Here is a 13,801-nt window from a genome sequence, read left to right as displayed (position 1 = left end):
AGCTAACAATCCTAAATGGCCCAACTTAACTAACCTCAGCACTGCTGCATCAAGAATGGGGCAAATAGCACCTAGTGGGTTTTTTTTTTAATAAATAAATAATAATCCAGTTCCTACCACAGGCAATTATGAGAAGACTGAGTATAATTTCTAACACCAACTAGTGTACAAATCATAATTTCTACTTGATTCAAACTGCTTCTTCTATAAAATTTGAATCTTTTTATTCTTAAGACAGATTTGTGGCCTATGACCTAGTGATAAAATTTTCAACTGGCTTGTATTAAAAAAGTTCACCATAGTGAGAGTTTATTACATCAAGTATTCCTTTTTGGGAAACCCATGTGCCTTGTCACTCTCTTTCATAAGATTTCCTGTGGAAAATTCAATCCTTCATTCAGGAAAAGGCTGAGCAATATATCTCATGGAAAACCTTCATAAACTGCAACACAAGAAAATGAAAATGACAGTGAGCAGCCCGTGAAGCCGGCAGACACACAGTGCACGGCTGTGTTCCCGCCTCGACTTTCTGTAACCAGCAGGGAAAATGTGCATTTCAAGAAATAGACACAAACACTTTTCAGGACCTGAGCACACAATTTCCCTTTCAGGGTTTAGTGGGCTTCCATTTAATTCTATGAGAAATGTTTAAAACAACAGAACAACAGCTGAGATAGGGTTTAAAGTAACTTTTATGTCTTAGTGAAAATAAAGCCAACTGATAGTTATCATTTTTACTTTATTTGATCTCACTCTCTTACTTTACCTCCCCACCCACCTCCACAAAATGATGGTGAACATCTCCTCCTGGGTCAGAAGGCTAAGTAGAAAGTACCAATCAAATGGAGGTGTGCTTTGTTGTTTTATTTTTCAAAACAAACAAGTTTCATTCATGTGATTTAATAATTAAGATCAGAAACAAAGTCTACTCAATAAATGGAAGCCAACACATGTCATAATAGCTGCTCATCAGGTTTGGCCCCACGTTACACACTTTTACATGGACATGTGCCATGTGCTGTCATGGGAAATGGTGAGTGGGGACAGGGCCTCTGCTCTCACAGGGCACACAGCCTGGTGGGGGAGGCAGTGTTCAATCATTGCCCTTTTTTTTTTAATGTACTTACAAATTATGGGAAATGCTATTTAAAAAGAACAAAATGAGTCAATGAAAGTGAAAAATACAAGGACAGTATTTAGGCTGAGGGAAGACAGGGAACCTCTTTGAAGGGCTGACACTCCACTGAGACCAAAAGGACAACTCCGGTGCTGCAGGTGAAGGGCAGGGACACACTGATAAAGGGCTGATATCCAGAATACACCAAAATCTCTTTAAACTCAACAAGAAGGATGAACAACCTGATGAGAAAATGAGCAAAATGCCTGAACACACACCTCATCAAAGAAGAAATCTAGATGCCAAAGAAGTCTATGGAAAGATGCTCCACAGCATCTGTCACCAAGGGGCTGCAGACTGAAACAGCGAGGTACCACTGCACACCTGTCAGAACTGCCAAAACGCAGAACACTGACAGCACCGAATGCTGGTGAGGATGTGGAGCGTCAGGAATTCTCATGCATTGCTGGTGGGAATGTAAAAGGGCCCAGATACTTTGGAAGACGGTCTGGCAATTTTTTACAAAACTAAACGTACTCCTAACATATGATCCGGCTACTGTGTTCCTTGGTGTTTACTCGACGAAATGGAAACTTATGTCCACACACAAAACTGCATACAGATGTTAATAGCAGCTTTATTCATAATCACCAGAACTCAGAAGCAACTAAGCTGTTCTTCAGTAGGTGAATGGATAAACTTTGGTCCAGCCAGAAAATGGACTATTATTTGGTGCTAAAATGAAATGAGTTATCAAGGCATGGAAAGACATGGAGGAACCTTAAATGCTTATTACTAAGTGAAAGAAGCCAATCTGGGAAGGTTCCGCAACTGTCTGATTCCAACTGTATGGTGTTCTGGGAAAGGGAAAACCACAGAGACTAAAAGATCAGTGGCTGTCAGAGGCTAGAGGGGAAGGAGCAATGAATGAGGTGCAGCACGGAGCATTTTAAGGTCACTAAGACAGACTACTCTGTATGATGCTGTGACGGTGGATACATGTCATTGCACATCTGTCCAAACCCACAGAGTGCACACCACCAAGTGTAAATCCTAGTGTCAAGTCTGGGCTCTGGGTGATGATGACGTGTCAGTGCAGGTTCACCCAGTGTCGCAAATGCACGCTCTGGTGCAGGCGTCAATAGTGAGGAGGCTGTGGGGACAAACTGCAGTTCATACACCGAATCCAGCCCCAGCCACCACAATTAATAATGCTCTGTGGGTGTGTGGAATGTCCGGCTGCTCTGGCGTCTGAACAGCAGAGCTGAGCAGCTGCACCAGAGATCAGGAGGTTTGCAGACCCTGAAATACTTACTCCCAAGCCCTTGACAGAAAAAGTCTGCTGAGCCCTGTTCTAAACGAATCAGAATTCACCCTGATGAGACAGGAAAGCAGGGCCCAAACCAGGCATGGTTAATGGGACTGAAGCAATGTTTTAGTTCCAACACCTTTGCTGAAGTCCTGCAGATCCAGCGACAGACTGTAGCCAGGAAGCGTCTGCAGAAGGAGTCGGTAGCAGGCCTTCCCGCCAGGCTCCGGGATGCCGGGGGCCGCGCGCTGCACGGGGGCCACCCGCTTGAAGAAGGCGGTCTTGCGGTGGAAGCCGATCAAATCATAGAGCTCGGAGAGGATGCTGCACTGCTGAATTCTCTCCTAGGAATGCTGAAGCACAGGGAGAAAAGCAACAAGCATCTGAACGAAACATGTAATTAAAAAAAGACCCGTAAAAAATTTTCCCTTAAAACAGAGACCCAACGACACAGGAAGGAAGAGGAAGGATGACTTCATGCACTGATGGGACCGGATGCAGAAATGCAGGGACGCAGCGCTGTGCAGACGCTCCAGACCCCCTCTGGGCCCCACCTTTCCGAGTTCCGCCTCTCCTTTTACTAGAAAGGTCCGTATTCCCTGAAACAGAGGAATCTGCTACCTAAACATGGGACACAGAGATGGGAAAGAGGAAAAGGAAGGGAAAGTAAAGGAACAACAGTTCATCTAGACCCTAGGGTTTGGGCGGGACTTTCACCAAACACACAACCTCTCAAAGCACAGAGCACACAGTGAGAGGCTGACAGAGTGTCTGCGACTTCTGCTCCTTAAACACCAGCTACCTGCCAGCACACGCTGTGCCCGTTACTGAATCATTACAATCATTTCAGAAACTATTACTACCCCGGCTCACAGGCAAGGAAATCTGAAACTCGGGGAGGAATTATTATCATCCTGGACAAATTCCCACGGCCCAGAAGTGTCAGAGCCTCCGGCAGACCCTGGACTAAAATGCTCCTCATCACCACGGGCCCTGAGCCTCTGGCTGAGGCCACGTCAGGTCTGCACGGGCCCAGAGCACGAGTCTGTGGGGCAGGGAGTGGTCCCACTGGAAGTGCCAGGCCAAGGCCCTCAGGAACCTATGTAATGAAACCAAATCCCCAAACTCATTTCCAACACACTGCCCTGTCCGGGAGGACTGCTCGGCACATCTGGCTTATCACCTTTGCACAGGCTGTGCAAGGGGCCCAGACAGTGACGTGACGTCCCAGTGGAAGTGGCTCGGAGACCACTTCATCACAGGACAGACTCTCCCGGCTTCCAACGTTAACTCTCCATTCCATTTCCAACTGGAAAGTAAGTTTAGACTTGCTTTCCTCTCCAGAAACAAAGAGAGTGGTAACATCAGCAGGAAACTCAAGACTGAGGAAGAGTCTCCTGGCCATTTGGAAGGATAGGCTGGGGAGGGAACAGAGACAGGGATCAGAAAGACCCGTGTTCCAGTCCAAAGTCTGCACGTCACTCGCTTTGACAGTTTCCTTATTAATACAGGTGAGAAAATCTAATTATGATTGTTGGGAAAACTAAATGAAATAACGTATGCCACTAGCATAGGTGTAAAATCCTCCATGAGTGTTCCAGAAATGGACGTGACCATGGTTAGATACTGTCTGCCAAGTCTTGTGTGCTAAGTTCACATCAGCCAGCCAGAGATGTGCCAGAGAATGCCTCAACAGCGAGCAGCCTTCTCCAACTTGGAAACTCACAGTGTCCGAAGAACAGGCAGCGGTGGATGCTTTGGGACACTCTGGAAGTAGCACTCCAGTGATGACTTTAAAAAGCTGGGGAGAATGTAGGGGACCATACAGTTCAAATACAGAAAACTCATTCCATGTCTACAAATATTCATCTCGAGCCATGATGATTCATAGAGGAAATACATATTCAAACGTACATCATTTTCCCATATAAGTGCATCAAAACAATTTGGAAAGAATGTAACTTTCTTCTCTAGATCACACAGTGGGTATTACAAGGTTTGTACTGAAAGCCCTACGTGTAAATCATCTGCAAACGTAACTGGGTCCATTATCAGTCATCATCATTCGAAGGGAAGGATGGAAAAGAACAAAGCCAAGCTAATACGCTCCGGTATTTTGTTGGGTTACGATGTCACAGAGGAGACGGACAGGTCATCAAGGAATCACTCTGCCGTGATCACGGAGCCGGAGAGCGGGATGGGCGGCAAGATGTATGACGCAGCCATAGCTGTGCCTGCGCTTCTAGGCAGGTACCCAGTCACTTCGACAAGGTGTCAAAAGTGTATGCTCACGTCCTCATCACCTGTCATGCATTAAAGAGAAATGGAAACCTATAAACGGCCAATAACCTCGGTGGGTACACCGTCCAAAGAGCAAAGTCACAGTTTGACAACTGGCCATCCCGGTTCCCTGGGATTCATTCTTGGAGAACCTTAAAAGCCACTCCTCTGTCCTCAAGAAGTGCTTCCTACTTGTCCTATCTTTGGCTCAGGGATACACCACGTTCACATGGACTTTAATGTCTGCACAGATTTGACTGTCTTTCTCCAGGTTCACTTGTCCATTCTGAAGAGGCCTGAGTTAAGTCCAAATTCCATAAGATCAATTCCCTCTAGTGACAACTCAACGAGTCTGCAATTACAAACCAACTGAACAGGACTGTCCTCAGCTAAAAATGTCACCCACCCTTCACTGTTTTCTTAATCTCCTCTCCTGGCTAATTGCAACAGACTAACACCACCCTCCACCAAGTTCCCCAACTATGTCAAATAGAAAGTAAGGTCCATAAAAGAGGAGACAACTCCATAGTCACCTCTGAATTCCTAGCATATATTAATGTCAATAAATAGAACTATGATTATGGCTTCTTTCCTTTAAAACCTTTCTGGTTATTTAAATGAGACCATGGAAGGGAGGTGTTTGGGTCCAGTATCTTGAATCCAGAAGACTCTGGAGACCTTTTTCGGAATGGCTGCCCACTGATTCATTCAAAACACTACTTCTCTTTCCGGGAGGAGCTGTGATTTTCTGCCAGGAGTTTGTTGTCACTCTCATGCCAGAACAGATTTAAACTAAATACTTACATTGGATATGTTATTTTTCCCCGCTTCCAAAAATTTGACTTTCCTTACTTCCTTGCCTTGAGGAATGCTTTTTTACTTTTCTTTCTAATTCACCCTTTTATAAAGCAGGATTCTCAGGATGTGCTTGGCCTTACATAAGAACAGCCATCCAACTCCCAGTGTGAGAGGCCTGGGGCTCACCTCCTGCCCTCCTGTCAAGGCAACTGAAACTCAGTTCAGGAGCCAACTGGCCCCCCAGGGCTTCTAAGGCTCGCATATCTCCCAGAATCCCTGCTTTCTGGTTTGACTTGGCTTCTGAGGGTTTCCCCTCACTTTCTTGACAATTAGCTGTGCAGCTTGAAAGATGAGGAAGGAAGGTCTTATTTCTTAATCAGCATTTTAAGGAACTTATGTAATGAAGGTTTTCAAGAGTTTCTAAACCCTCCATTGCCGAGACAGAAAACACAATAGATATTTTCTAAATTTAGCTATCATGTGGATTTTTTCTTTGCTTTTGTTTTCTTAACTGCTAACAGACATTTTTTAATTAAAAAATAAAATAAGGCCCCAAATAGGATAGAACTTTGAAGAGGAAACAAAATTAAAGGGCAAAGACAGAAAAATGATAAGTACTCTACAAAGTTAATAGAAAACATACACTATGGATCAGATCAGCAATTCTCAGTAACAGCTAATTGAAACCTGATCATGAGGTAAAATGTCTCTCCTGTCAGGAGACGGCCAACAGAAAACAGAATTAAATCAACAAACTAAAATTCTAAGTCTGGCGAGGTAGAGAAGTCTACCAGCTATATGTGTTTTCTTCTGGAAAAGAGGGAGACTCACAAAATCTTTTCTGTGGAGCCTGAGCCCAGGTGAGGACGATGAAGTGAGCTCTGTAAGTACCCAATAAGCAAAGTGAGTGATGAATAAAGAGACGTGAGCTTTGATGACAGAGATGATACTACTATTCACTTGTCCTGTAAGTATGTCTTCACGTTCAATGATCAATACCTCGGCGTCCTCAGGGATTGAGATTATAGGAAAATGCACAGCCCAGGCCCAGACCTCCTCTGTGATTGTGGCACTGCACTTAGATGTTTCAAGGGCACCTCCAACTCCACCTGCAAAGAGCTGACTTCACGGTTCTCCTCCAATAACTGTCCTGCCCAGGGCCCCTGGTCGGGGTCAAGGTCTCTGCCTCTCCCAGCTCAGGCCCATCACTCACAGATGTGACTGGACCCCTCCTTCAGGGCCCAATTTCCTCAGTCATGGAGTCCCACCACCCACACCTCACCTACCAGGTTCTCACTGGCACTCCCTCAGCACTGACTCTGTGCTGGGGACCACGCTGCACACTGTGCACACGTTATCTCACTGGATCTCCACAGCAGTCCTGGGAAGTCGGTATATCACTGCTTCAATTAATAAGATAAATTGTTTCACTTCCTTGAGTGTGTCATCCAAAGTGACACGGCTACTGAGCCACAAACCTGGGACTGAAAATCACTTGAAAATTGAACACTGCTACACCTCACAGCCACCCTACTCTGACTTATCACATCACCTCCTGCCGAGCCTTCTAAATGTTTCTAAGCATTCTACAAGACAAAAGTGATCTACGAGAGCACCCCACTCCCCTATTAAAATCTGACAATGACGTTCCACTTCCCTTAGGAGAAAGCCACACCGGGCCTGAGCACAGCCCAACGGCCCGGCATCCGCGTTCCCTGCGCGGCCGCGCTGCCTCACCCACCACGCAGCGCTACACGTGCCGTGTCCAGGACAGGGATGCTGACTCCGTACAACCCGGGGCTCGTCTCACTCAAACAATGATCACCCTCTTCAGTGCTGACCCTCAGAAAAATGTTTTCTCTGGATGAATCAATATCTTTTTCCTTACAACTTCCCATCATTGATAATGAGCTCCCCCCAAAAGAGAGAAGACCTAATCCTCAGTCTCCTTATCTGTAAAGTGTGAATAACAAGGAAATATGAGGGATTTTAAGCAAAATAATATTCATGTGAAGCTGAGGGACAATTCCCAACATACAGTAAGCACTCAATATGTGTTTACTTAATATTAATAAAATAGATTCCATTCCAGCAACCTTAAATCAATGCTTTATGGCTTTGTCCAAAATACTACTGACAAACTATTGGACGAACCCCTTTGAGCAGATCAGCCCTAGTGTACTGGGATAGGTAAGCCTTGACTCCAGTTACAGCTGCAGCCAACTAGCACTATGGGGCGGGGGCAGTTTGCTCAAACTCTTACATGTTGTTTGAGCATTTAGTTGTAGTTATTGAATAAAGACAGGTATTATATAGTCAAAGCTCCTGAAACATAAATCTTCAAAGATTGATGCAAATTAGGTTTCAAGTACAACACTCTCACTAGAAATTATTTGAAAATTATAGTCTTAGCTCCTCCACACATCAAAAGGGCATGTTCTTAATGTATCTGACTATATACACTGAAAGGATTGTTTAAAAGAAATTAAGATGAAGCCATAATGAATAAGCTTTCAGTTTAATCTGCACAAAGCCCCACCCAAGGGTCTCAATCCTCACTTCCACATAGGTGTTCAGGTAGCTTAACCTGGGTCTTGGTTTCTTATGACACGGGGGTGGGAAGAATTCTGGATAGATTTATGTAGCAAATATAAATCTAAGGTATTTGCTGTGTAAGAATCCTAGAAATAAATAAATTGACATATAGTCCCACCCTTAGGAAGCTCAGCCTTTCCAATTACAACAGCATTAAAAATAAAATGAGAGATACATTTAACAAAATTTTACAAGATTTGCACATTGAACATTTTGAAGTATCACCAAAAAAAAATTAAAAGATCTACATACGTGGAAGGCATCCCATGTTCATGGAATGGTAGACAATATTGTTAAAAATGTTAAGACTCCCCAAAGTGATCTACAAATTTAATGGAATCCCTATCAATATTCCAGATGACTTCTTTGCAAAAATTGAAAAACTGATGCCAAAATTCATATGGAAGTGCAAGGGGCCCAGGACAGCCAAAACAATCTTGAAAAAGAAGAGCAAAGTTGGAGGACTCACTCAAAGGTTACTACAAATCTATAGTACTCAAGCCATTATGGTGCTGGCATAAGTTTGGATGCAAAAATCTATGAGACACAATAAAAAATCCAGGGGGGAAACTTACATTTACAGTCATTTTTCCAGAAATGTGCCAACAACACTCCATTGAAAGAATAGTCTATTCAACCAATGGTGCAGAGACACCTGGGTATCTGAAGGCAAATGAATGAATCTGGAATCTGGACCCCCGTATTTTATATAACAAATAAAATATTAATTCAAAATGGATCACAGACAGAAACGTAAAAACTAAATGTATAAATTTTCTAAAAGAAGACATAGTTTAAATCTTTGTGGTCCTAGGATAGGCTATGGCTTCCTAGATACAATACCAAGAGCACAAGTGAAAAAAAAGAAAGATAAAATGGACTTCATCAAAATTAAAACCATTTGTTAGAAAGGACATCATCAAGAAAGTGAAATGAAAGAGGAAGGGGGTAGCTCAAGTGATAGAGTGCGTGCTTAGCAAGAAAAATAAAATGAATAAATTTAATTACCTCCCCTATAAAGAAATTGTTTTAATGTTTAAAAAAAGTAAAGTGAAACGACAATCTGCAGAATAGGAGAAAAATTTTGCAAAGCATATATCTAATAAGAGACTAGTATCCAGGATATAAAACAAATGCTTACAATTGACCAATACAAAGAAAATCGACCCAATTTTTAAATATGCCAAGTATTTAAATAGATACACAATTGGCCAATAAGCATATGAAAAGATGTTCAGCATCACTAGCGAAATCAACATCAAAATGAGATCTGATTTTGCACTCACTAGGATGGTTATAATCAAAACATGGACAGTAACAAGTGTCAGTCAGGAGGCAGAGAAATGGGAACCCTCAATACGCAGCCGTTGGAAAGGGGCAATGGTGCAGCTTCTTTGGAAAAGCCTGGTGTTTCCTCAAAAGGTTAGAGTTATATGACACAGCAATTCCACTCCTACATATAGAGTCATCCCTCAGTATCCTCGGGGGGTTCGTTTCAGGAAACCCCCACCCTGGATACCATAATCCAAGGATGTTCGAGTCCCTTTACAATCAGCCATCTGGATCCATGAAGTGGAAACTACTGATATGGCGGGCCAACTGTACAGCCAACAGAATGAAAATATATTCTCACAAAAACTTGCACATCAATATTCATGGCAGTATCATTCAGAGTAGCCAAAGGTTACAAACAATATCCATCCATCAATGAACGGATAAACAAAATTACCAAGAATAGTCCCACAAACTTTTGGTCATTGAATCTTTGACAAAGGAGGTGAGAACATACAATGGAGTAAAGATAGCCTCTTCAGCAAATGGTGTAGGGAAAACTGGACAGCTGCATGTAAATCAATGAAGTTAGACTACTCCCTCACAGCATACACAAAAATAAATTCAAAATGGCTTAAAGACTTAAACATGTAGACAAGACACTATAAACCTCTTAGAAGAAAACACAGGCAAAACATCTGACATATATCTCAACAATGTTCTCCTAGAGCAGTCTACTCAAGCAATAGAAATACAAGCAAAATAATACAAGTGGGATCTAATTAAACTTACAAGCTTTTGCAAATAAAAGGAAACAAAAAGCAAAACAAAAAGACAATCTATGGAATGGGAGAAAATAGTTGCAAGAAATGAAACTGACAAGGGCTTAATTCCCAGAATATGTAAACAGCTTTTACACTTCATAAGAAAGAAAAACAAACAATTCAATTCAAAAATGGGCAGAAGTCCTAAAGAAACATTTCTCCAATGAAGACATACAAATGGCCAATAGGCACATGAAAAAAGTGCTCAATATCATTATCAGAGAAATGCAAATCAAAACTGCAATCAAGTCTCACCTCTCACCAGTCAGAATAGCCATCATTCAGAAGTTCACAGACAGTAAATGCTGGAGAGGCTGCAGAGAATTGGGAACCCTCCTACACTGTGGTGGGAATGCAGTTTGGTGGAGCCATTGTGGAAAACTGTATACAGGTTCCTCAAAAGACAAAAAATTGACCTCCCATATGACCCAGCAATCCCACTCCTGGACATATATCCAGAAGGATCCTTAATTCAAAAAGACACCTACACCCCAATGTTCACAGCATCACTATTTACAATAGCAAGACATGGAAACAACCTAAATGTCCACTGAAAGATGACTGGATAAAGAGACTGTAGTATATTTCTCCAATAGACTACTATTCAGCCATAAAATAATAATAAAATAATGCCATTTGCAGCAACATGAATGGACCTGGAGAATGTCATTCTAAGAAAAGTAAGCCAGAAAGAGAAAGAAAAATACCATATGAGATCTCTCACATGTGGAATCTAAAATATATAAATAAATAAATAAATAAATAAAAAATAAAAAAACAAAGACACAAAAAGATAAACTTATCTACAGAACAGAAACAGACACAGAGACATAGAAACCAAACTATGGTTACCAGAGGGGAGAGGGTGTGGGAAGGAATAAATTAGGAGTTCAAGATTTGCAGATACTGACTATGTATAGAATAAACAGCAAGTTTATACTGTATAGCACAGGAAAATATATTTAATATCTTATAGTAACATGTTTAAAAAGAATATGAAAATGAATACAGTTATGTTCCTATTTAACTGAATTGTGCCGTACACAAGAAACTGACACAACATTATAAACTGACTAGACTTCAATGAAAATATTTTTAAATAGACCAAAAACGAAAAAAAAAGAAAGAGGATATTATGAAACCAAAAGAATAAAGTACTGATTCAGGCTACAATATGGATGAACCTTGAAATTTTATGCTAAAATAAGCCAGACACAAAAGGACAAATAGTGCCCTTTAAGGTGAACTGTATCTAAGAGTTTACTGTACTACTTCTGTAAATTTTCCGGAGGTTTGAAGTCTATCAATATCAAAATAAAATGTATTATTCTTTAAAATCATAAAGCGCTTCCTCACAGGAGGGCTTTAATTATTAAATGCAGAAATGCATGTAAAGCTCCGGGAACAACACTTTGCACGTCCACACACAGACACTGCTGTCACTGCCGCTCAGAGGGTGGTGCCAGCGCTGATGAGGGCTGCCTCCACTCGCTGCCCTGCAGACAGGAGTGAGGGCCTGGGCTCTGACAGGCAGGGTGAGCGTGACCCTGTGTCAGACACAGCCATGCCCCAGACTCTGCGTTACCCAACTTTCTTATACAAACTGCAGCATGTAATGTAAACACGCTACAGGGATGTATCTTACAACACAGGGAATACAGCCAATGTTTACAGTAACTATAAATGGAGCATCTATTGTACACCTGAAACATATCATATTTTAAATCAGCTATATCTTTGTAAAAAATTAAAAAATAATTTAAAAATGTTATCACTTTAATATTCAATTCGGTTTTTAAGTAACTACTAAACAGCTTAGAATGTATAAAAACATTTAAGTGTGACGTTTGTTTACATATTTATTTACTTTCTGCCTCCTGCTAAAAGAGAAATTAAACAATTTTTTTAAACACACTTTAACAACCATAACAACAAAAAGGCAAAATTGAGAGTGAAGGGAAATTGGAGATTCAATACTTAAATGAAACCAGGGGGAGGTAAAGTCATAAAAATGGATTCCCTGGAGTCAGGGCAAGTGTTAAAGGCCGACTAGAAATTCAGCTGTAAGATTCTTGGCAGCTAAAGCAAAAAGAAAAGATCATAGGGGGGTGGTAGAGGGTGTGCTTAGCGTGCACGGGGTCCCGGGTTCTAGCCCCAGGGCCTCCACTAACAGATAAATACACCTAATTACCTACCCCCCCAAAAGAGCCCCAAAGAAAAGAAAAAGAGAAATTTCTTTCCAAAAAGCCCTGATATTAAATTTGGATTAAATACTTAAAAAAAAAAAAACAGAAATATAGAAAAGATGAGTGACACTGTGAAGGAAAAGCCCAGCTGGGCTAACGAGCTAACTCACAAATCTAAGTGTGATAAGTGTCGGTTTACTGATCTAAGTTTTGCTGGGATAACTCGTAAATCTGAAGTTTAGTGTCAGTTTACTGGGCTAATAAGCTAACTCGTAAATCCAAGGTCAACAATTATCAGTAACGTGATCTGTTCCAAATTCATAAGTTTCAGTGTACTGATTCCTTGCTTTTTGTTGTTTGAGCCTTATTGGCTAATAGCCCCTTACGTGTAATTAACCCTATAGAACCTCATGTGCAGATCTTGGAGGTGCTCAGAGCTTCGGAACAGAAGCCCCTCTGAGCCCGCCTGCGTAATAAATCTCAGTGCTTGTTTCTTGGCTGGCCTGTTGTTTCCGTAACAACACAAGCGATAATGCCCGTGAGATAAATCTGTGATGGCTGCTGGCAGGTCCCCATGTCTCACGTGGGAAAATCTGAAACATCCTTTTCACCACTCAGAGTCATCATAAGACCACCCCACACCTCCCGCTGTTAAATGCAGGAGAATAGGCAGGGCCCGGCCTTTGCTCTCTCTGTGTCATCACAGTGAGACAGGATGGAAGGGGGCAGGGCACAGCCATTCAAGGAAGGCCACAGCAATTAACATCAAAATGGTGAAGGATTCAACCCCCAGTAGGCCTTGAGGCTCAGGATGAAGAGATTTAACTTCTAGCAGAGCTTGAGCTTCATTATACACCCATTGTAATAGTAACATGGTGAATAACATGCCCCAGGCACCATGGCAGTCCCAAGGCTAGCCACAAAAGGTCAAAGGGTGGGAAATGGCCAACTCCCTGGGAATCCCAGCCCCTTGCCCTTAGGCTGGTCCTTCTACATATTAGCAAATGAAACCACCAAGCCCATGAAAACCAGCAACACAGCGCCTCCTCGAGGTCACCACTCTCTCTCCCTCTTAGGAGAAGGCCCACACTCAGTCTGTGGAGTGTGAACTTTCTTTTAATATGATCATCCAACCCCCGCAACTCGTGGCCTTTCTCTTGCCTTTCAATGAATCTCTCTGAGTAAATCTACCTTTACTCAACACTGGCTTGCTCTTGAATCCTTTACTGCATGAAGCCAAGGAACAACATCCAGCGGGGCACATCCCAGGGGCTCAACAAAAGCCTGGGACACAGCCCTTCTCATGCCGCACCTTTTTTTTCTTGTATCAACAGGACAGGGTTGTGAATGGAGCTCTGAGGCCCCAGCTAAGGGACAAAAGCAGCCCCCAGGGCTCGAATTGGCGGACAGCCTCTTCCCC

At 42.3% G+C, this 13,801-nt stretch overlaps 1 pseudogene; it reads right to left on the bottom strand.

The window, feature by feature from the left end:
* Window positions 1–451: 451 nt before the first annotated feature.
* The window catches only part of LOC135319938 (trafficking protein particle complex subunit 9-like), a 51,601-nt pseudogene continuing 38,251 nt past the window's right edge, over window positions 452–13,801 (bottom strand).

Source organism: Camelus dromedarius, chromosome 35 (assembly GCF_036321535.1).
Source record: "Camelus dromedarius isolate mCamDro1 chromosome 35, mCamDro1.pat, whole genome shotgun sequence".
In the NCBI taxonomy this organism is placed as follows: domain Eukaryota; kingdom Metazoa; phylum Chordata; class Mammalia; order Artiodactyla; family Camelidae; genus Camelus; species Camelus dromedarius.
Note: the sequence above shows the minus strand (reverse complement) of the source record. Positions and strands in the feature narration are given on the sequence as shown.